The sequence below is a fragment of the Dermochelys coriacea genome, chromosome 2 (genome assembly GCF_009764565.3).
Source record: "Dermochelys coriacea isolate rDerCor1 chromosome 2, rDerCor1.pri.v4, whole genome shotgun sequence".
Lineage (NCBI taxonomy): Eukaryota > Metazoa > Chordata > Testudines > Dermochelyidae > Dermochelys > Dermochelys coriacea.
Genome location: NC_050069.1, coordinates 212,837,954 through 212,860,689, shown reverse-complemented (window position 1 = coordinate 212,860,689; position 22,736 = coordinate 212,837,954).

The window sequence follows — 22,736 nt, the reverse complement described above, 5'->3', positions numbered from 1 at the left end:
TGCCATGTACATTGGTCAAACTGGACAGTCTCTACGTAAAAGAATAAATGGACACAAATCAGACGTCAAGAATTATAACATTCAAAAACCAGTTGGAGAACACTTCAGTCTCTCTGGTCATTCTATTACAGACCTAAGAGTGGCTATCCTTCAACAAAAAAGCTTCAAAAACAGACTCCAACGAGAGACTGCTGAATTGGAATTAATTTGCAAACTGGATACAATTAATTTAGGCTTGAATAGAGACTGGGAATGGATGAGTCATTACACAAAGTAAAACTATTTCCCCATGGTATTTCTCCCACCCCACCCCCCACTGTTCCTCTGATATTCTTGTTAACTGCTGGAATTAGCCTACCTTGCTTGTCACCATGAAAGGTTTTCCTCCTTTCCCCCCCCCCCCCCCCGCTGCTAGTGATGGCCTATCTTAAGTGATCACTCTCCTTACAGTGTGTATGATAAACCCATTGTTTCATGTTCTCTGTGTGTGTGTATATATCAATCTCCCATCTGTTTTTTCCACCAAATGCATCCGATGAAGTGAGCTGTAGCTCATGAAAGCTTATGCTCTAATAAATTTGTTAGTCTCTAAGGTGCCACAAGTACTCCTTTTCTTTTTGCGAATACAGACTAACACGGCTGCTACTCTGAAACCTAGACAGACTTAGTTACTCCACAGGCTAAAAAGCTTAAAAGCAGCCTCCACATTAGAATTGGTTTTCCTTTATCACATCCCAGAGAAGCATGAAGGATTCCATATTAGGAGATTAATCTGTTACATGTATCTATTTTGAAGGTTAGGCCTCCCTTTGCTACGCAATGGCTTCTTCGCTAACTCACCTGAAGGACCCCCTCTATAATCCAGTGATGAAGAATCATGGGACATGAATAATCTCTAGCTACTTTAAGGTTGATATTCGAAGGCAAAGCAGGAAACAAATAGTTCAGGGTAACAAGTGGTCCCTTTAAAAATACACAAGCATTTCTAGTCTCACTACAAATGATTTAAAGGCCATAATTCATTTGTTTCTGGTGGTAAAATTGCATTTAAAATAACTTTTTGGGGGCAAGGACTGAAAATAATCATCTGTTATGCAAGAACCTGCCAAAGCTGTTATAAATAATTAAACTCAATAGAGTCTTACCTGCTGCCAGGCACTCTGACACTGATGCTAAACATGAAAATCAAGATCCATCTTTTGTATAACCCAGAATTCAGTGAGAGCAACTAACCAGATTCTCCAAGGCTGGCCATTTGAAGAGGTGAAGGAGTACAGTGTGGCTTCTACAGGATTACGTGGCACTCTGTGGGAGTCTGTGCTGCAGGTCTTCACTGCACTCTGGGCTAGAGGAGAGGCTGGCTGAAATACCCAAGCTCCTATGAACAGATGGAGAGAGACTAAATAGATGGAGTGTTGTGGGAGAAAAACTGCCCTCCCTGACTCCTAATATTGTGAGCATACCTCTCAAATGTCTCATTTTTGAGGGTCACACACTTTAGTCCCAAAGATACCTACATTTTCACACAAATCCGGTGCCCTTTAATTGTTGAAAACTTATAAGGGTTATAATCATGAGGTTATGGAAAGTAGTTACCATAAAGGAATGAATTCTATAGCATCTGAAGTTACTTACATGAATATTTTATAGGTGATCCTCATTTTGGATCTTTGTCATATATTGTGTCCCATATTTGGGCTTCGGCAGGTTGAGAGGTCTTCTTGTGAAGAGAGGAGACACCTTCTCTCCCACCCCCACACCACCAACACCATCCAGCTGAAGAGGAAAAGAAGTGCAAGCTGGCTTCCCAAAGGCTGCCTGGCAATATGGAGGAGACTGCAATTTGGGTCCCCTAAACCCGGAGCACAGCAACAAATACTGTGCTCCCTGATCAACCAAACCCCTGTTTATCTGAAGATGTTGGGTACTGCCTGAAACCTTCAGATACCTAGGGTTCTATCTGTCCCCTTGTTCAAGTATTATGGAGCAGGATAAGAGTGATCAATTGTACCCTTCATAATATTCAACAATTCCTCCCGATCCCTCTAACTTTCCTGCTAAATAATCCTACTCTGTGCAATTTCTTTGCATAAATGTCTGTACTGACACATAAAAATACTTTAAATGTTCATTGGTGGTCTTTAGCCTCCATCAGTTTCTGCCATATCTTTTTTTAATTGAATTAATTGATTTTTTTCCAGTAAGATTTATTTTTGTTAATTGTTCCTTTTTCAGACTTGCATGAACACGTAAAACCATTTAATACTCATTATGAAATATATTAATCTAAACCCAGGCCTTGTCCAGTGTATTATATGAAAAGATTAAAAAAACAGCTGAGATTTTATTTTAGACTTTCAAAATTATCTTGAAATAATGATTGAAAAATGTATGATTCTGAAATACCCGTGAACCTGTCCTTCAAATCACTCCTCAAAAACCACTGCCACCTTGATGTCATCAGGGATTGTGTCATCCTATGGGTTTGTACAGCACATAGTAATGGGACCTGGGTTAGAACTTGTGGGTGATATTGCAATACAAATACAATAATGGGTGTCTGAAAGGAGATCTAAATCGTTTTTCCTAAGTATAAAATCTAATCTGACATTTTTAAGAATGACTACCTAGAATTTCCCATTGTTTAGTTTGCTTTGTATTACTGTAGTTACTCCATTTATAATTTTTATTGTGCAATTTGATGGATTGAGTGGACATCAGGTTCTATTTTTCCACTCTAATATGCCCAAGCAAATTTCAACATAGTTAGTAATGTGCAGTGTTAAAGTGAACTGGAATGAGTATTGAGTGATCAGGTTTTTGTAGCTGCACACAGATTAGCACCACCCTGTGGGCTTTGTTAAAAACAAACAAATCATTCCTGTGACTCAAAAGTTGCCAAAAGTCTCATGAGATCATCTACCTTCTGCTTTAGCTCCCAGCCTGTCACAAATACATAGTGGAACAAGCTGGGTTATTTAATTTTTTTTTGAATGCTTACAGGATTTTGTTGCTCTCTAAACAACATTTTAAAATTTATTTTAGTGCACTGTAATAAGAGGATAAGGTTAACCCCCAGTCCTGCAAGCTGCTCCATATGATTGAACCCCTGAAACCAATGGGACTCTGGAATCCAGAGTCTGGAATGGTGCAGGAATCCAACGGTGCAGAACAATTTGCAAGCTCAAGGCTTTAGACAATTATTCTGGAGATTCCGGCATGGGTGATGCACCTCTCTACCGCCCCCTACCAAGGGCTGTGGTTTAAGCCAGAATTCAGCTCTTAGCCTTAGAACTAGGAATAACCATTTAGAAAAGTAAAATACAGAGCAAACAGTCATCCAAAATATAAATATAAACACATCAGACCAGTACTGTGAGTTCTGGATTATGAATAATATGAGAGCTGAAATACATATTCCTAGTTCAGCTTCTGGAAGTGAGGGTTATTTCAGAAGAAATCAATAAAAGTCAGTGTACATAAAATATGGGATAGATCAAATAAAGCATTTCAGTATTAAAAGCTATTAGTTTTGTGAAACATAAATTTCAATTACAAAATTATTAAATTCCATTAAACTAAATGTTTTTTTACTCAAACATCAGAGTGCTAATTTCATAGTCTCCTCCAAATTGTTCCTGCAAAGGTGTTAGAGGTAATTAACTGCCATTTTCTCAGTAATTCAGAATCTGCAATTAATCAAAATGTAGGGCCTGAGTAATTGTAGAAAATAGCAATACTTAGTTTATTATGTAGCACATTCTCATTCGGATTGTTTTATGATGGTATCAGCTACGCTTTTTCCTCAGAATTTATTATACTTACCCTTCAGCCAATTAGTTTTTCTCACTTTATACTAACTTAAAACCTGGTAAGTTTTATATATATGCATAAGGTTGCTAGTCAGTTACTTTGGTCACAAAACTGAAGGACTGCATGTGTTTAAGCAATTAGGAACCCACCTTATAGGCAGAAAAATTGCAACTTCACCTTCTCAGAACAATGGCTTTTCTCTTTTTAATCCAAAAGAGAATGAGAAAATGGCTCAACTATGAGAAATTTCAATCTGCCAATGCACTAACAAGCCTATTCAGAAAAACATCTTCTACTATATTTTCATGTTGAGGGAAGGGACAATTTGTGGTGAATAAACCAATAGTGATTTTGTCCTGAAATATGGGACATACACATATGTAACTGATTTAGAACAGCAAAGATAAAAGTAAACGTTATGTATATCAAAATATTGTGATAATGGTGAAATGCACATTTATTTTTATATTCAGAGCTAACAATCAGTGTTTTCACTGTGGTATTGTTGTGCATTTGGAACTATATACTGTTGCTGTAAAATCAACACACCCACAAAGTGAGTCTCACGGGTAAAGAAGATTTTAAAATTATAGCCCATTAAGTGAATAGTTGGCTGAATGCTACTTATGTGGATAATAGTAATATCAGTCCCACAAGATGACTCTGAAAAGACAGCTGTGATCGACTTAATCTGTTTTTGCTACCTATCTGTTGAAATATGCCGCTGAAAATCCTTCTTCTTGTTTCTTAGCCATAATGCTGAAACATACCCTGTGACAGGAGTGAAATTTAGCCAGTACAAAAGAAAATATATATATAACAGTATTTGGTATAAATAGAGTGTGCTACAAAGATGAACTGTCAGGGATGGTTTAGGTATATTCCTGCCTCAGTGTTGGAGGCAGGAGGGTGAACTTACTAGATGAGCTCTTGAGGTCTCTTTTGTCCCTATTGGACACTTTTGATAAACACCTTCTAACATTTTCACTGCTTCTTTTGGTACTGTGGTTTGAAGACAGGCCTGAGACACTGGGATTCTAATTCCAGCAAGGCCAATTACTTAGGCAAATCACTTAACCTTGTTCTGCCTGAAATCCCCCCTCTAACAAGAGACCAACCGCATATATATGCCATATATATGCCAACCGCACAGGGAAACTGCGAGGCTTGAAAAATTAATGTTTTGTAACATGCTTGAAGGTTCTTGGGTGGAAGTTGGTAAATATATATTAATTTAGAGCTGGTTGGGAATTTTTTTTGACAGAATGTTTTTTTTTTTTACTACTGATTTGTCAAAACCAAAACTTTTTGCACAAAAGGGTTGGTTTTGACAAGTTTCTCAACTCAAAAAGTGTTGAAAGGGGTTTCAAAATTGTCACTGTCCTATTTCAAGATCTTTGAAATGAAAAATTGCAGTTCAATTAAAATGACATTTAGAAATTTAAGATAATTTTAATAAAAATAATTTTAAAATGGTCAAAACTGAAACAAAGTTTAGAATGACCCAGATTGTTTCTTGTTTGGTTTTTATGTTGTTGTTTGGACTTTTGGTTTTTGACAAGTTGAGGGGTGGTTTGTTTTTTTTGGTCCCCATTCAGGACCGATATTTTTCTGATATCTTGAAAGTGTTCATAGGACAGAAAAATCATTTCCCACCCAGTTCTAACTTATTTGTAATTTATAAAGTAGTTAACATGCTATTAGTGGATTGAAAACTAATCAAAGCAGTATAGGATGTTCAGAAAATGATGAATCACAATTTACCCCCTCAAAAAAACAAAACAAAAAGCACATAAATTTATATGGATAAAAAGGGTAACATCTAATGAATTATCTCCAAAAGCATTGGTAGGATAGTGGTAACAGTGATTATTCAGCAGCACTGACCCAAGGTCAGGACATAACTCAGAGTCCCCATAGTTACAACTTCTCTGTCCAGGAGTGTTTAGTTCATGAAAAAAAACATTAAAAGTATTTTACCATAAATAAATTCACTTGCTAAGAGAAAAAGAATCTCCTGGGAAATACCACTGTAGATAACACTCCAGCAATGGAAAATGCTTCTGTGCAATTGCTCTCTAGATAAAACCTCTGTTCAGAAAAATGACCCTTAAGGAAAACAACTTTGAGAGTACTCTTTTCACAAACCACCTACTAGCTCTGTCTCTTGCTGAGTTCACAACTGAGGCCTCTATAACTGCAGGCAGAGCTCCAATAGCACTCAATAGAACCAAGCCTTCTTATTACTCTATCCTAATTAGGTCCAATAGAAATCCTTATAAAACTGGACCTAACAGCTCTCCTAGATCTTTTGGCTTAGACCTGACTACTCTGAGGTAGATCATAACATATGTGGTAGTAGTGTTATATGGCAGTACTTTATGGCTGACTCATGGAATACCATTAGCTCTGTCATTTAGTTGGTGGGTGGAATTCTGTATCCAAAGGACTTTTTGTGGGAGTTTTTTTCTTGTGGGGACTGTTATTTTCTCTTAACATTTTTATAGCTCCCTCTTATTATTATTTATTGGATTGCAAGGTACTCTTTATTGCCATCACAACACTATACAGATAGCAGTGACATAACATAGCAACTACATTAAAAGCAGCATTAGAAAAGAATCCTCTTATAACGTATGGATATTGTGCCAGAGTGAATTCCCCCATTTGGGTGCTAAATATGCAAAGACACAGTATCTTGTTATTGTACCTGCTACAGATAGTATCACTAGCAGTCTGTCAGAGAAAATGCAAAGCACAAAGGCCCAGATCCAGAAAGGTAGTAAGATTTAGACCCAAGGCCTAGTTTTGGCTCCACTGTGTGATGTTATCTGATTAAAATATGACCATATAGATCACTGTTGCAACCACTCTTATATATTTGCAACAAATCTTGTACAAAATGTGACATGATGCCTATGAAAAGGTTATGATTTGTTGAATATGATTATGCTCTTTGTATGCATGTATCATTTTTGTATTTAAAGTTATGAGCATTGGCTCTATACTTATATTTCAAATATATTTACTCCTGTGGTAACGCCCACAAGGTAGCCAGCCAGCACATCCTGAAGGGACTATTCACATTAAATGGCTCATCAAAGGGACACTTAACTAACAATGGAAGACACCCATGTACACTGAATGGACTGTCCTGTAAATGTGCTGTTTGAGGTATAGGTAATGGTTTCTACATGTCCAGATGGAATCATGCATGTACATGTGACTTGCCCTTATGACTCCAAACACTATCTGGTCATCTGTGATTTTCCACTATCTATGCTGAGGGCTTTGTTTGAAAAAAATGGGTTTCCCTCCACATGACAGAAGCTATAAAAGGCCCTGGAAACACCTCCATTTTGCCTCTATCCTGCTCCAGCCTCTTTCTTGCTCAAACCTCTGGACTATGGACTTACACTAATGGGAGCATTCCAACCAAGAGACTGAGGTCTTTCCAATGATTTAGAAGCAACCAGAGACTTATCAAGCCAGCAGTTTATTCCATCACTGTTACAAGCCTGAACCAAGAACTTTGCAATTACTGGATGCATTTGATTCCTTTAACCAATTTTAACCCTCGCCTTTCTTTCTTATTATGAAAATCCTTTAGATTTTAGATACTAAAGGATTGGCATCAGTGTGATTTTTGGGTCAGATCTAAGTTATATATTGACCTGGATGTGTGGCTGGTCCTTTGGGATCAAATAACCTTTTATTTGAAGAGACTGGTTTTAAAGAACCACTCATCTCTAAGTCTAGTGTTTTAAGTAGTGATACAAGGACTGGAATGCCTAAAAAACCCCTGCTTTTATGACATCTTGTTAGCCAGTATGGTGAAACAGAAGTTTATCTTTGTTGCTGGTTTGGTGTATCCTCTGGGGGCAATAGCCACCAGTCTTGGGGTGTATCTGCCCTATTTCTCAACAGGTTGTCCTGAATTTGGCACTCTCAGTTATGGCCCACTGAGGTATGGTTACACACTGCAATCCACAAAATTCCTGCCAAACTCAGTAGGCACCTGAATTCACTCAGTGCCTACATTTTAAGGTAAAAGTTTCCACAGCAACCTAAGTTTCTCCCTCTGAGCATGTGCACTACTGCCTATCTCTGGCCTAAGCCAGATTCACAAACCAGGGGAAGACAGAAATTCTTCCATCTAAATTGCGTGCAGGACCCAAGCTGGTAGGCATGCTCAGAGACCACCTATTGGATTGAATCCCATTCTAAATCTGGTAGGAGGAGGCAGTGGTGCCTACCTTACAACTTTTAGCCCAGTGGTTACTGCACTTGCCTGGGATGTGGGAGACCCAGGTTCAATTCCCCCCCTTCCTGTCAGAGTGGGAGAAAGGATTTGAATGGGGGTCTCCTACTTGAAGTGCCCTAGCGACTGAGCTATGGACTTTCTGATGTGGGGCATCCCCAGGCTCTCCTGTTGAAGCTGTGGTACTCTGGATAAACAATGAAAGAGTGATTGAAGCAGGAGTACTGGATCACGCATGTGGGTACCCAAACCACCGGACTACAGAGTGATTCTCTCTGGCCCAGTGACTGTTCCACTATGGATAAATACTTAAATAAGTGGGTAGGCACTCACCTGGGAGCTGGGATACCCTGGGTCCAGACCTGCTGCTCCAACCACTCTTTCATTATTTATCCACAGTGTAACAGCTTCCTCAGGAGAAACTGACTGAGCCCCATATCAGAATATCCCCTAGCTCAATGGTTAGAGCACTCTCATGAGAGGTGGGAGACCCCTCTGTTATGAGAGAACTGGACTTGACATAACTGCAGCCATTGTGTGTACTCAGCCACGCTAAGCTGGAAGCAAGGAAACCGCATAGTCAGGACAAATTTGGCCTTGCATAGGCAGTCAAAAATATCTGCACAGCTGAAGGGTTACTAACAAGAATAGATAACAGTAAAGTGACAGATTCATCAGAATGGAAGGGACTATGAATAGCTGACCTTGAATCTTGCTGGGAGTTGCTTTGCTGATAAGTAGAAATTAGGAGTTCTTTGCTGTTGCTAGGGAAATTGTCAGCCCATTAGGGGTTATTTTGAGTTAGCCTTTGTTTTGAGTGACTTATAAAAGAAATTAGTTAGCATGTGCACTTTGTAGAAAGTTCAGAGACGATTTCAACAAGCTAGGAAACTGACATGTGACTCCCCAGCAGCTAGGAGGAAGGCTAGCCACCAGAAACCTGCTGCTGACTACAACACCATCTCAGATTTTGGGTAACTATGTTTGGGGTGATCTAGACCAGTGGTTCTCAAAGCCAGTCCGCCGCTTGTTCATGAAAAGCCCCTGGTGGGCTGGACCAGTTTGTTTACCTGCCGCATCCGCAGGTTCGGCCAATTGCGGCTCCCACTGGCCACGGTTCACCGCTCCAGGCCAATGGGGGCTGTGGGAAGTGGCGCGGGCCAAGGGACATCCATGATTGGCCAAACCTGCGGACACGGCAGGTAAACAAATCGGTACGGCCTGCCAGGGGCTTTCCCTGAACAAGCAGCGGACCGACTTTGAGAACCACCGATCTAGACTATTGTGATTTTTAGATATGTGCTTTGTATTCAGTAAAAACAAGGATTTGGGGTTGGAAACACTCTTGTGCGTACCAATCATTTATCAGACAGAGGTGCTGTGTCACCCACTGATTTATTTCCTGACATCACCAGGAAAACAGATTGGGTCCAGATAACCTCGGGTAACATCACCTGTTCAAATCCACTCTAACAGAGAGTGGGGGGAATTGAACCTGGTCTCCTATATCCCAGCTTAGTGCTCTTAGCAAGAGATGTCAAGAGTAACAAGAAGGGTTTCTTCAGGTATGTTGGCAACAAGAAGAAAGCCAAGGAAAGTGTGGGCCCCTTACTGAATGAGGGAGGCAAGCTAGTGACAGAGGATGTGGAAAAAGCTAATGTACTCAATGCTTTTTTTGCCTCTGTTTTCACTAACAAGGTCAGCTCCCAGACTGCTGTGCTGGGCAACACAAAATGGGGAAGAGATGGCCAGCCCTCTGTAGAGATAGAGGTGGTTAGGGACTATTTAGAAAAGCTGGACGTGCACAAGTCCATGGGGCCGGACGAATTGCATCCGAGAGTGCTGAAGGAATTGGCGGCTGTGATTGCAGAGCCCTTGGCCATTATCTTTGAAAACTCGTGGCGAACGGGGGAAGTCCCGGATGACTGGAAAAAGGCTAATGTAGTGCCCATCTTTAAAAAAGGGAAGAAGGAAGATCCTGGGAACTACAGGCCGGTCAGCCTCACCTCAGTCCCTGGAAAAATCATGGAGCAGGTCCTCAAAGAATCAATCCTGAAGCACTTAGAGGAGAGGAAAGTGATCAGGAACAGTCAGCATGGATTCACCAAGGGAAGGTCATGCCTGACTAATCTAATCGCCTTTTATGATGAGATTACTGGTTCTGTGGATGAAGGGAAAGCAGTGGATGTATTGTTTCTTGACTTTAGCAAAGCTTTTGACACGGTCTCCCACAGCATTCTTGTCAGCAAGTTAAGGAAGTATGGGCTGGATGAATGCACTATAAGGTGGGTAGAAAGCTGGCTAGATTGTCGGGCTCAACGGGTAGTGATCAATGGCTCCATGTCTAGTTGGCAGCCGGTGTCAAGTGGAGTGCCCCAGGGGTCGGTCCTGGGGCCCGTTTTGTTCAATATCTTCATAAATGATCTGGAGGATGGTGTGGATTGCACTCTCAGCAAATTTGCGGATGATACTAAACTGGGAGGAGTGGTAGATACGCTGGAGGGGAGGGATAGGATACAGAAGGACCTAGACAAATTGGAGGATTGGGCCAAAAGAAATCTAATGAGGTTCAATAAGGATAAGTGCAGGGTCCTGCACTTAGGATGGAAGAATCCAATGCACCGCTACAGACTAGGGACCGAATGGCTCGGCAGCAGTTCTGCGGAAAAGGACCTAGGGGTGACAGTGGACGAGAAGCTGGATATGAGTCAGCAGTGTGCCCTTGTTGCCAAGAAGGCCAATGGCATTTTGGGATGTATAAGTAGGGGCATAGCGAGCAGATCGAGGGACGTGATCGTTCCCCTCTATTCGACACTGGTGAGGCCTCATCTGGAGTACTGTGTCCAGTTTTGGGCCCCACACTACAGGAAGGATATGGATAAATTGGAAAGAGTACAACGAAGGGCAACGAAAATGATTAGGGGTCTAGAGCACATGACTTATGAGGAGAGGCTGAGGGAGCTGGGATTGTTTAGTCTGCAGAAGAGAAGAATGAGGGGGGATTTGATAGCTGCTTTCAACTACCTGAAAGGGGGTTTCAAAGAGGATGGCTCTAGACTGTTCTCAATGGTAGCAGATGACAGAACGAGGAGTAATGGTCTCAAGTTGCAATGGGGGAGGTTTAGATTGGATATTAGGAAAAACTTTTTCACTAAGAGGGTGGTGAAACACTGGAATGCGTTACCTCGGGAGGTGGTAGAATCTCCTTCCTTAGAGGTTTTTAAGGTCAGGCTTGACAAAGCCCTAGCTGGGATGATTTAACTGGGACTTGGTCCTGCTTTGAGCAGGGGGTTGGACTAGATGACCTTCTGGGGTCCCTTCCAACCCTGATATTCTATGATTCTATGATTCTATGATTCTAACTTCTGGGCTAAAAGTTGTGAGGTGTGTGGCAGAGGCTCCTTCAGTAGCTATTTTATGTGGAGTGAGATGGGTGCCTATCTCATTCCCAGAAGAAACACCTTAGGTGCCTATAGGAGGTTGGTTCCCTTTCATGGATTATTAAGCAGAGGTAGACACCTTCCTGTAGCCTAGACTTAGGTGTCTCTGTCTGAGAGAAATGGCAGGGTTTAGCACACCTCCCTGTCATCACCATCTCCCACTGGCTAGTTTAAGCAGCTCTGCACCTAGCATTCTGGCTTTTGTGGGTCACATTCTTGGGTACCCCTCTCTCCCCATTCATTCTATAGGGTGCCTAGGCACTTAACTCAGGCTTTGTGGCCATCACTATTGTTCCTGTGATTTTCTAGATGTCTAAAAGTTAGGTCTGTGATGCTTAGCGTTGCAAGGCCTAAGGCCCTTCATAGCTCCCATCCAAAACCAGAGCTGGAACATTAAACTTAAAACATATCATGAAGTACAAAGTACTTTAAAGACTGAGGGCCAAATTCTTCTTTGATTTACATCTCATGTAATCCAAATCAAATTCTCTGCTGACTTAATTCATGAAAATGGCACAAAATGTGCTAATTTACACTGAATTATTAGATGCCCAGGAAACCTGAATTGAGATGTGTTACTAGGAGAAATGGTACAAAGTTGATATACTACAAATTTCTAGATAGACTGTAGCTATATACTGGATAAGTATGGACAGTTATCCAAGAAACTGTTGCAATGATCCACTCAAGAAAAGATGGGGGTGCAAGGGTACCTTATGAATCAGATAGTACCTGAAATGAATGATGATGCCAGATTAGGGTTACCATCTTTCAGGTTCCCAAAAAGAGGAGGGGCGGAGGGGGACCTGGAGGGAGGTACAGTTGGGAGGTGCTGGAGGGGTGTGTGTTCTTGGATAGGATATTTGGGGGATGCTGGAGAGGTGTGTGCGCCCTGGGAGGAGTACCTGGAGGGTGCTGTAAAGGGTATCTGCAGCCTTACTCTCTCACAGTGGCAGGGCGGCTGGGGCAGGCCCAGGAAGCAGCGCCAGCCATTTGTCAGCACCTCTCTGCCTCTCCCCCTTCCCAGGGCTGGGAGCTGGGGCCTGGATGGGTTGGATCTAGCAGCTGCAGCAGAGGGACCAATCAGGATGCAGAGCCAGCTCTTTCTGAGCGGCAACGTCTGCTCCACAAAAATCCCAGACATTTTCTCTTATTTGAAAAATCCTCCTGGACAGAGGGCAGAGGATCAAAAAAGAGGAAATGTCCAGGAAAACCCAGACGTACGATAACCCTACACCAGATTATCAAACTAATCTCACAACATGTTTAGAAATGATTTGAGAGATGTTTCCCTGTATATTCGGGTTGGTTTTACATTTTATGGGTTAGGATAAGAATGGATGAACTACTCATCCTTATATTTTGAATTTTTAATTTTGGAGAAAATATGAGTAAATAAAAGAATAGGCAGGTGGTTTCAGATTCCAAGATGCTAAACGAGACATAGCACAATGAGGAAATATAGGAATAATTTGAACTTTTTGTGTATGAAAAGATGCCACTGCACATGGTATCTCCATACAATAAGCTCATAAAAGCATGTTTTGAAAAGGGTGCAGTCAGGTTAAAAATCATATACAGTATTTTAAAAAAATATTCTTATGTACACTTTTAAGCACTTTATAACACAAACTGAAAAAAATCTCTTTCTGTTCACATGCTGTTTGCGGAGTTTTTGCAATTCTTTGAGCTTGGAAAATGAAAACAGATTTGTAAATTTCATTTTTTTTTAAATAGTCTCTTTCCACTGAGTTTTTCACTTTCAGGTTCTGATAAAAAGATATCATCATATTACTACATATATATCTAGGGAGGTCTGGACTGAATAAAAGCATAACTTAAATAAAATAAAAAATAAAACTGACTATATCTAGCTTTAAAAAAAATTTTAAAAAAAGAGAGATAGAAGAGAATTTAAAAATCCTAGGGACAAATTTCTGTGCCGTTAAATACAGATGTAATCTATTCTTAAACTTCAGAGGTGTTAATTTTGGTGATGATAAATAAGCAGGCTCATTAATAGTTTCCACTTTGGAAACCTGGATTCATATCTGTCTTAGAACATAAATACAATGAGATATACTTTTTAGTCAGTCAACTCAGTTAAATGCTATTAGTCTGCATCACAAAACAAAACCACCATGGAGTTTCAGCAAGATTTTAACTGAGCTGACCACCTCAGTCACAGAAGGCCTAGCAAAGTCTAAGCTAGTAAGCAATAGCAATAACTTTTGGTGTTAGTCTTATTTTGTAGGAATCTGCGAATATTGTAGTAGTAGTAGTAGCATGATTTAAATAAATGTAAATATATATTAATATTCCCTATAATTGAAAGAACAGGTTAAATACGTTTGTATATTCTCTGCCCTTAGGTCTCTGTTCTGTTACTCTTTGGTCTAGTAAGACTGGTATTAGTTCCACAACATTTAAGGTTAAGGCATAAGCGGTTCCATGTAAAAACCCTGTTTTTAGGGTATGATTTTCTTATTAAAAATTGTTGTGAACAGAAATTTGGCATGCAGAATCCTATCATAGGGAGGGATTGGAGGGTAAATGTTTTTAACAAAGTTTCACTTAAATCAGTTTTTTATTATATAAAAAATAAAAGGATAACAAATTTTATTCATTTGCACTCTAACTGGAGAGAACTTATTCTCCATTATTTTCACAACTTTAATGTCATCTTAAATTGTTGAATTTTGTGCTTAATATAAAAATTACCATGTCCTAAATCCTATTTAGCTCAATGTTGTTTTTTGTGGTTTGTTGTTGTTGTTGTGTCTTTTTTTTTTTTTTTTTTTTTTTTACAATGTGTATAGTAACATAATATTTTAAATGGAGTTGAGTGCTGGTAGAAGGTTCCATATTGATATATCTGTAAACTAAAATAATCTATCCTCTGAACACTAGATCATGAAACTTGTAATTGGAAGCTTCTTCCCCAGATTTTCAGTACAACCATAATAATCTGTAACTTTGTGTGACATGGGAGCTGCAGAAAGTGATGGATCTCTACTTGGAGGCATGCTAGCTGATCTATACAACAGAAAGATTGACTAGATCATGGAATCTCAGTATTTTTAACAGGTATTTCTAGAAGGCTCATCACCCAGTCATCATAATATCTGAAGCTCTTCAGAATGGGGAAGAAACATCCTTGCAGTAGGAAGAGGGCTTGTTACTATGCTCAAACTTACTATACAGCAAAAAGGCCAGGAAAGCCATATCCTCTAAGCTGAACAGAGCTTCATAGATCCAACAGGGAAAGAGAGCTCATAAATATCAGCTGTCCCCAACTACTCCTCTACAAAGCTAATTACTCAGCTAATTTCTTGTAGGAACCAAGGTAAAATGTTTGAACATGAAAAATCTGTGTCTAGAGCCAGCAGTATTATATATGACATTATTTCTTATGAGTCAAATTAAAGAACTTTCTATCCCATTCTGTTGAATGGCTTTGAGGCTAGTGAGAAATTGATTTACTATTTCACTTCAAATTACTTAGGCCAGAACATTCAATCTTGGGTGCTAAATGTTAGCCACTGAGGGCCAGATTTTTAAAGGTATTTAGGAGTCTACAGATGCACATGGCCACCTAGTGGGATTTTCAAAAATGCCTAGGTACCTAACTCCCACGGTAACTAGAACTGAGATTCACAAAGGTATTTAGGTACCTAACTCCCATTAAAGTCAATGTATTCCCATTGAAGTAAATCCTAAATACCTTTGTGAATCTAAGTATAGGTGTCGAGGTACTTCTGAAATCCCACGAGCCACCTACATGCATCTTTATCACCTAAATACCTTTAAAAAAAAATCTGGCCCCCGGCCAGCAAAGCACTTATGCACATGCTTAACTTTAACTACATGAGTAGTCCTGCTGAAAGTGATTTCAGTGAGAGTGCTCACAGGCTCACCAGTGCAGCACCTCCTGCTGGTTGTCTGGGAATTAGCCTGCCACTGGCTCCTGTGTCCCTCCCAGACCCAAGTGCCTCTTTACCTCAGGGTTTTGCCCCTAGCAGTACCCCCTTACTCTGGGCTTCCCCTCCCAGGGGAACCCCCAACCCTCTAAACCAGTCATCCCCAACCTTTCTGTGGCAACAGCATATTTATATTCCCAGAACACTGTGGCGGGCACCAGGCACCCCGCCACTGAAATGCCACCTAGAAGCGGCAGTGGCAAGAAGCGTCACTGCTGAAATGCCACCAAGAAACAGCAACGCTTCTCGGCGGCATTGCAGCGGCACGGTGTCCTGCAGGCGCACAGAACTGCCCCGGCAGGCACCATTGCGCCCACAGGCACCGCATTGGGGACCCCTGCTCTAAACCCACCTTGCCTCAGTGGCTATTGCCAGTCATCATCTAGCCCCCTTTCACTGGGGCAGACTGCAATCTGGAATGGCCACTCATCACTGGCAAGGGGGTAAGACCAGCTGCCTCTGCTTGTCCCCGGGCTGCACCTCTGCAGTCCCAGTACCTTTTGGCCCCTTAACAAGGCCTACAGCCTGGGGGTTTACCAAGCTGGAGCTCCCCAATTCCCTTTGCCCTTCTCCAGCACTGTTCCACTTCGGGTACCTTCTCCCACAGCAGCTAGCCCTTCCCACTCCAGGGCTAGAGTGAGATATCCCCCAGACCCTGGCCCCCAGCCCTCTTATAATGGCCAGGTGGGCCCTGATTGAGCTGGCCACACCTGTGGTCAGCTACTCACTCAGCTTTTCCCAGCTGCAGCCCTCCCCAGGGCTGTTTTTAACTCCTTCAGGGCAGGAGCGGCGTGACCACCCCGCTACAACAAGTTTCTTAGCAATGTGTCCATAAAGGTCTGTGATGGGAGAGTTGCCATTCATCAGCATGCATGCAAGCTGCCTCTCTTATGGAAACCAGGGCACATTTAAAGGAAAAATAAATTGATTTATCAGTCTGGTTACAATTTTTTGAAGTACAATGTTTAAAAGTTTTTCCTATCTGTTTCAGGCCATGACAAGATAAACTAGACATGACTAATACTGAATGTGTCACTTCAGTTAGGTGAGATAAGTCTGATGAGCCAGGTACACTTCAGATGAGGATTCCAAATTAATCTCACACAAGATTTATGTTCATTTTTGTTTTCAATATTTCATCATCACCAAAGCCAAACAAGATTTCTGGATGCTTATTACAGTGCCAAATGGCCGAGGCCCTACAAGTATGGAAAACACATCAAGTTGTTTTTTAACTCTGAGAAAGTGATGACATTTAGTCAGAAATATTCTATTAGTAATTGCTTGGGGGTTCAACTGTGAATGAGCTTGCTTTATTGCATGGGAGATCTTATTGGCTTGCTTTCTGAGCCAAAATAGGGGTGTTGATCTTGGTCTACAGTGGAGGCAGGAGTGGGGTGAGAGTTAGTTAGAAGGTGTATTAGCATTTGGTGACCATCCCATAACTGGGGAATACCCTAGAAGGGTGGAATTTATCTCAGTTTGAAGCCTGCCAAAACCACTCCTTTAATCAACCCAGAGAGGACCCAGAGACTGACATACATTCTCTCCCCCCCACACTCAGTTCACTGTCATGGATTCACTATTGTGAGGTAAATAAGCCCAGTTAAATTGAGACAAGTTCTGCCTTCCACTGTGGACAAACAGCTCCCCTTGATTTCAGAAGGAGCTAGGCCCTAAGGCAGAAATTGGAACATTGAGGACTTGGTCCTGTGTAGGTCTATAGCAATCAATGGATTATTATAGCACTACAATGGCCTTTGTTTTGTTTATTTGCTAATATAAAACTTTATTTAAGAAATTGCTTGAACCATTCCTCTGTCTTCTACAGAGACAGCACACTTAGCTGAATAACAGGATGTGATGAGATATCTTAAATACTATACTCTCTATATATGGTAACTGGGTAGTGCCAAACCCTCCTCCTGCTTTTGGCATTTACGCAAGGCTTGATTCCCCACTTCTGGTGCATGGGCCGAACATTGCACTCTCCTGGACCTGTGCACCCAACTGGAGATTCAAGATGGATCCTGCCATTGTATAATATTGAAAGTGATCGTTCTATGGACAATAGACGACACCCTAAATGTTGTGACCTTCTCTTCTTTTCATAGCATCAGGGCCTCTTCCATTGCCTATTTCTCCCTGCTTAAATTTAGGCAATCTTGCTAGCTTCCTCTGTTCAACATGACTAATAACAGATTGAAAATATTTTCCTTCAGCTGATGCTTTAAGGTCAGTCAAAATGCTTATGTATTTGGTCTTAACCTATATCTTGACATGTGTACTCCTGCACCCAACAGCTCTTTTAGCTACTCCCTTCAGGACCCATTCAGCAATTTCTTAGATAATCCTTCTCCTTATCTCTAGGCAGAGAGAGTGAGCTATGAGGCCTGATCTACATTACACATCTACATAAGCTGCCTTACATTGACCTAATAATATCTGTGTATACACTAACAGGTTCCTTCAGCCAATGTAACTCCCCTGATATGTCAATTAAATTACTCCACCTCTGTGAGAGGCATAGCATTTAATTGGATGTAGTTAGGTTGACACTATGGAAGTGTAGACACTTCATTGCTTATGTTGACTTAACTGGCCTCCAGGAGGTGTCCAACAATGCTCCACTGTGATCACTCTGGTCACCATTCTCAACTCTGCTTCCCAGCATCCTGGCACACAGTAAACAGACCCTCCCCTGCTATAGGACCAGGGACTTCTGAATTTCAATTTCTTGGTTTGTTGGCGTGGAGAGCTCACCAGCCCACCTGATTATGCCAGCTCCACGCTCCAAATTCGCTTCTGCCTGGAGTACAAAGGAGGTGGTGGATCTGCTGGGTCTGTGGGGAAAAGAGGCTGTGTAGGCACAGCTCTGATCCAGCCGAAGAAACGTAGACATATTCAAGCAGATTGCTCATGGCATGGGGGAGAAGGGCTACACTATTAAGGAACTGCGGTTGGCATACCAGAAGAAAAGGCAGATGAAGAGTTGCTCTGGTTCAGCATCCCAGACATGCCACTTTTACAAGTAGCAGCGTGCTATTCTCAGCAGCGGCCCCACCACGACCCCCAAGAGATGCGTGGATACCTCTGAGGAGTCAGAGTCCCGGGCCACCGCAAGCTACACTGAGGAGAAAGTCTTAGACAAGGAAGAGGAGGAGGAGAATGGGAGACAAGTGAGTGGGGGATTCATTTTCCCAGAGAGCCAGGAGCTGTTTATAACCCCGGAGCACTCCCGCCAGTTGCAGCATGGTTGAGCACGATGCCAGAGAAGGAACCTCTGGTGAGTACGCAATTTCAAGTAATATTCTGGGATACATGTTCTTGTATCCAGTTGAGGTAAAGTGGCTATCTGCTTCCCAGTGGCCGCACCAGCTAGGCAGAGAGTGCCCTGCAAAAAAGATTTATGTACACAGGGATGTCCTGGGAATCCTCCACAGAGATCCCCAAGAAACTTTCATGGAGGTACTCTGCAATCCATTATAGAAGGTTTCCAGGGAGAGCTGCCTTATTTCTTCCACCATGGTAGGACACTTCCTACACCACTCCAGTATTAATTCAGCAGGTATCATTGCAGTACACAACAGAAGGACCCAGTCTGTTCCCCAATGCTTGCAGCAGCTGTTCACTTGCTACCTCTGTTACTCTCAGGAGTGCGATATTAGCTAAGGTGACCTATGGGAGACTGTGGTAGTATTCATTTCAGTTGCTCAAATCGCAAATGGTAGTGCCTGCAGGCCCTTCCCCCCGCCTTGTGATTTTTCATCCCTTCCCTCACACTTTAAAAACATAGCCGTAATTTGGGTAGCAAGGTCAGCATTGACCTCAGAAACTGCAAGCCGCAGGCACTGGAGAGGAGTTGTGGGGGAAGAAAAATGTTGTGGTGGCCAGATGCCATCTAAGCACTCCCCTCAGCACCACTTCTGACAAGGCTTGCAGTTTGGGAGCGGGAACGCTGGTCCCTGACCTCCAAACAATGTCCATGTTACATAGGGGTGGTGGTATGACCCCCAGACCACCTCCTGTTCCACTGCAAGTTGCCCACCCAATGCCACAGAGGGTCTGGTGCCCCTGCCTCCAGGCATGACTCACTGTAGCTGGGAGAGCAAACCAGTTCAACAAATACCTTGTAGAGATGAAAATGTTCAGCTTTATATTTGTGTGAATGAGGAGAATGGTTTTTATTTAGCATCTTTGTACTAGATGCTGGGTCTGCACTGACAAGGGTTCTTTTGTGCTTTGCATGATTTGCAGCTGAAAGTGTGGCCTTCAGCTCTTTCTCCACTCTGGTGGAGAGGATCTCCCAGATAAGACACAGGCAAAAGAGAACCGGTGATGACATGTTTAATGAGATAATGAACGCCTCTGGGACAGTGGACACTGAGCAGAGGGCATGGAGGGTTGCTCTCTCTGAAAAACTGGACATGGACATTATGAGCAGGAGAGCAGCCCAGGAGAATGAGTGTGGTACACAGCAGGAGATGCTAGGGAGCCTGAAGGAATAGACAGACATGTTGAGGCATCTTGTTGACCTTCAGGAGAAACATCTTGAGGCTCGATTCCCTCTGCAGTCCTTATAGAATGGCATTCCAACATCGCCAAACTCCCCATCCCCACAACACACACATTCTACTAGGCAACAGTCCTTCCACTCAACCCCAAGGGAGGATGGGAAGAATAACAGCCGCACACACACACACACACACTGATGTACAACAGGCAAGGCGACTGTGTTTTTAGAGACAAGATGAACGTGTTTTCCCCCTCCCAGTTTTATTCCACCATCTTTCCAAGGTTTAATTCTTTGTCAGTTCTCTCAATGTCTGTATCTGTGTGCAATAGAAGTCCATGTTGTGAAAATGAAATCATCTTGATTAATTCAAAACACAGGGTAGGGGAAGGGGAGATATAGGGAAACTGAGGCACAGGGGATGTGCATGAGAATACTGTGTTTCTGTCACAGCAAGATTCAGACTATGGGTAGGCACAATACAGAAAACCAGCTCACATTACTGTGGGATATTACTAAAATGGGTTTTCAAAGCCTCCCTGAGATGCATTGCTCCACGCTGACCTCTTCTTATAGCTGTGGTATCTGGCTGTTCAAAATTAGCGGACAGCCTATTGACCTCCATGCCCCACCTCTGTGTATATTATGAAGCACACAGCAGGTGGATTTACCAGCTCCAAATTGATTCCCCACTGACCAGTAGCAGTCTGACATTGCAAGCTTCCACACAGCAATTGCCACTTGCTTCTCCACTGTCATTTTAATGTCGCTGCGCTGCACACAGTTCCTGGAAAGTGGCTTTATGCATATGAAAGATCTGCAGCCACTGCTCATCATTCCATACCTGCATAACGATGCAACCCCACCAGTCAGTGCTTGTTTCTTGGGACAAGAACCAGCGCTCCATCATGTTCAGCTGACAGCAACCAGGAATTGTTTTGTTCCATGGCTTCCAGCAGTGAAACTTGAAGTACATTGCCATGTTCTGCACAGCAGTTTCTCTTGTGGCTCTGGAAATACTGCCGAATTAGGCGTGTGGCGTTTGCAACACTCACCTAGGGTGACCAGACAGCAAGTGTGAAAAATTGGGATGGGGGGGGGTAATAGGAGCCTATATAAGAAAAAGACCCAAAAATCAGGGCTGTCCCTATAAAATTGGGACATCTGGTCACCCTACACTCACCACAATAGTGCACAGCTGATCAGGGTCCATACTTCTCTGGAGATGGCATATGCACAGCTATGCCAGCCTGTTTAAAAAAGGCACAAAATACTATGGGCTGCAGATGAAATCAAAGGAGGGAGAAAACTGCATCATGGAACATTAAAGCCAAAGTCCCAGTCATCCTAGCGAGAATGTTTTGGTCTCATGAGGGATTTCAAGCCCCTCCCAAAACTCCCTGCAGTAAGCTGCACTCTGCACAGCTCTCTGCTTCCAATGCAAGAGCTGCTAATGAGGATACACTCCACCGACACAAGGAGTGTGATGTAGATATGCACAACCTATTTAATTACTCCAGTGGCTGGATATCAACTTAAATTGACTTAAGCTTATAGTGTAGACATACCATAAGTAACAGCTCTCTACAGCCCACAGGAGCCTCTCTCAATGTCCACAGCCCTCTGCCTGATTCATTTTTATAAGGCCCAGGTGCATCCCCCTAAGCCCCAACTGGGCAGCAGGTAATCAACCCAGGTGCACTTGGCCCTGTTCCCTCTTAGAGGCGAGTCTCCCTGTGACAGGGGGCAAAGCCTAGGGGAGATTTCTTTTATATGTAAGAGAGCACTCTGACTCAGCCTTCGGGGAATGAAATACCACATTTATCCTGAGGAGGATCTGTACAAGGAGTGTCTGCATGGGTGGTTCCCTTGGTTAGTTATCCAGCAGGGGTATACCCCTTTTCAAAGCAACTTCAAAGAAAATGGTGGCATTTCATAGTAAGAATTTCCCTCCAAGTTTTAAGTTCTCAGCCATTTTGACTTTACAAATGACATCAATGTGGTGTACAGCTACAGTAAGGCCATGCCAAAAATCCTAGACCAGTTTGATAGAGGTAATTCAATCACCCCTCCCCCCTTACTCTACAGCTAATTTCCTTGCATTGGTGTATGATGTAAATTGCACAGATGGTGGTTATTTGGTCCAGCTGCCACACCTGTGGGTCAACATAGGCTTTCAGCTACTAGTGATCTCATAAGAGGCTATCTTGTTACTGCCTCTATCTGTTCATTCTCTGGGCTCAATGGAGAAAATCAATTGATTTTTGCTGGCATTTTCTAGTTCTTCCTATTTACTGAAGATTTTACCCAGTTTCCCCTTTTGCTAGATTCTGGAATGAACTCAGAATCTTGCTTTTGACATCAATCTGTTTCTATGGCTTGTAATGTTGCAAAGTCAGCATTATTTCTTCACTACCTGAGCAGTTAGGAGAAGATGGGCTGTTAAGAGGGGAAAACTCCTGTTTAAACACATCTTTGATCATTATCAAAAGAGGAAGGAAAAAAACAGTGAAAAGTTGGATGGATTTACATTTAAAATCTAATACATTTGAAATTTCTCCCCAAGTAACAAGTCTATCTTTAAGATTTAAAGAAGTTCTTGAAGGTTTAGAAAAAGGTAATCTTTTGCTGCCATATGTAAAACTAAAGCAATCTAAAAATCAAATAAAATAGGAAGAAATGAAAATAGACTTGGTTTAGAGAACTATATTTCCACCCCTTGTAGCTGA